Raw genomic sequence first — 3,005 nt, 5'->3', positions numbered from 1 at the left:
ATAAGAAGTGATAGTACAGTTTTAAAATAAAATAAACGTTAGTAAAACTTAGGATCTTTACAAGCTCATTTCCAAATATCTTCTTCTGTTCTGGAATATTGTGCAGACCAATTCCAGACAACAAATGCAGCAAGTAGGCATAGGATAGTTAAAGTACCCAATTAAGTGATGAGTACAACCGACACTAAAGCTGCCCTAGAGGCAATACGGCAAGGACATTCAAGACTCCCCCAGGATATACACCAACGCCTAGAAACATTCAACCAAATGGGAAAGGCATGCACTATGCAATGGATACCTGCACATGTTGGAATCGATGGAAACGAAGCAGCCGATGATCTGGCTAAAAAGGCAAGAAATCTCAACAACTCAAACCCCGTCACTCTCGAAGATGCTAATGCCATTCCCAGATATAGACTCAAAGAGAAATCTATTAAGAAAGACCACCAGATTTATGAAGTTAATGCAAACAGAGAAATTGCAAAGACCATTACTAGATTGAGAACCCATCATTTTAGAGGAATGAAAATTAATGAAGGTGGTAGCAGACTATATAGAACTTGTAGAAACTGCCCCGAAAGGGAACTTTCTCCAGAACACATCTTCACCAGTCATGTAATATTTGCAGCTCTGCAAAGTTGGGGGGCATTTCCTTTCCAGGGAGAGCTGTAGAGTGAAAAGATTGTGGAACTGGAAAAAACTGTGATATCCACGCATGAATCCATTTGACTTTTCAAAGAACAAAACACCAACCCACCAACTAAACCAACTGAAACATCTTTTGACTGAAACGGTTGTCTTTTCCATAAGGTTTAATATTTGAAGGTCAGATTTTTTAAATTTTATTTTAAGCAAGTACTAAGTAAAAGGAAAGTTAACTTAAATCTTAAGTTTTAACATTTTCAGGTCATACACCAATAACCATGTGCTTAAATTTAAAACGAATTTCTAATGATACCGAAACTTGAATCATCTTTCACCTTCAATGGAAGTTTGATGCCTAAAATGAACGCATCCTGAGCAAACGAAAACGATTTTTTTTGATAGTTTCCATTTAGCCATCTGTTCTTCCAAAGCTTGCTAAAAATTACTGCATCCTGCAAAATATATTTACTTTATGATATTGTAAGAAAATACAGTTAAAGAAGCCGAATATTATTACAGACGACTCCTGATTTGCTGGAATGATATCGAAAGCGAGGATCCCGGTTAGCTCAAAAACATGGTTAATTCGTGGGTGGTAAAAAATATCGGAAAGATAAATAACCCCAATTCTAATTAACAGAAAAATACTACTAATTATTTACTTGTATTTTCAAGCATCTAAAGAAACCTTTTTAATCTGAAGAAAAAGTTAATTTCATTACGTAATTTAAACTGGCATTTGAAAAGAGAATGCCTTGAAAATAATGGAAAAATAAATGTTATTAAAAATGATGAAACGGTGAGATCGTACTGGTGAGAACGCTTGGCCATCATGCACAGATACGATCTACTGCTACTAAGCCAGACAACTTCTCGTGCAGACGTAAAGAAATAGCACACAGGGAAAGGGTTTAAATTGCCCTTATTATGTGATTAAAGTCTTTAACAAGAAGGCACATACTTCGTGCTCACAATAACACCAACTACTTGCGGTGGGAACTTAATAAGTTAACAATAATTTAAATGGCAAAGACTAATGCTGGACTACTTAAAACTAACAGGCTGACCCAGCAGCCTGCACCGGTGATAGATTTTAAATAAACGGCCGGAAGGCGTATCAGCAACTCAGAGTAACAGCAGGAAGGACAGAATAGCAATGTGCGCTATGCTAGCGAAATCACGCTCTCACTAACTTTCTCTTTTCGCCCGTTTAAATACTCTTCTTCACTTAATCTACATCCTGGCGAGAAAATGCGAGGGGAAATTGAGGAGTTCAGAAAATGTAACAGAAATTAGAATAACTGGTTATTCAAACTAAAGGAAATCCTTAAAACTAAATGATAAAAGTTATTAAGAGCAATGCAAGAGAATTTGAACAATTCCATTGAGTTCAAATTCCTGTAAACAAAATGCGATTAGAACTTTGAAAGTTCTTTTTCTCTTTCTAATATCAGTGATGCATTTTTGATTGCGGATGATTAAATTACTATTGGATTAAAAAAATGCCCAAAATACTGTGGCGTACCATCACTGTTTTGTATTTTCCGTAAACAATTTTATTTTTAGGCTGGTGGTTAATCGTAGTAATTTTTCTATCGTTTTTCAATAAACACATTTTAAATTTTTTATTCGCAGGTCGGTTAACCTACACTCGATAAATCAGGAATTCCCTGTGATATTACTGAAAATAACCGTTTATTTCCCTTTTTATTGGCAATTCTAAAAAACTGGATTTTCTACATTCCTGTAACAAAATTTTTCTGAATTAATTCGATCTATATACGACAGCGAAATATACTCAATATCCCCGTCGACTTTTGTTCCTTCGTCAAAAAAGGTCTCGTCACTTTCGTTTCAAACAATCAGCCTTAAGGGTTGCCTGCCTCAAAGCGGAAATTTGCCCGAAACTGTTCAAATAAAAATGATTGTGTCTTTATCTGAATAACGTCAACCGTGATGGCAGACACCTTGTTTAAATAAGGATGTTTCTGGAAACAAAGAACGACAACAAAGAACTTCCGACTAAATCCAGCACTGAATAGTTTTCCCTTGACTGCTCACTCTAATATGAAAATTTAGCGCTTAGAACAACAGAGAAAGCTTTTTCTAGGAAATTATTTTGACGCGAAAGTCTAATCGCTACAACTTGATGAAAGGGTGGGTTATCACATTGAATGCAAGCAGTATGAAAGAAGGTTATGATAATCGGGAAATGCGCTTACCTAAAAAAACAAAACACTAAATTAAAAAAAAAGGTTAAAATGGTGGGACGAAGACAGACGTTATCTGTCGCAACAGTAAACAGAAGAGATTGAGATAAAAGCAAACTGGACCGACCGGTTCGACTTCTGTATAAAAAG

The sequence above is a fragment of the Stegodyphus dumicola genome, chromosome 6 (assembly GCF_044657685.1).
Source record: "Stegodyphus dumicola isolate Sdum_Otavi_A_Nest chromosome 6, ASM4465768v1".
Lineage (NCBI taxonomy): Eukaryota > Metazoa > Arthropoda > Arachnida > Araneae > Eresidae > Stegodyphus > Stegodyphus dumicola.
The sequence above is the reverse complement of the archived record's forward strand: the minus strand, read 5'-3'. Positions refer to the sequence as shown.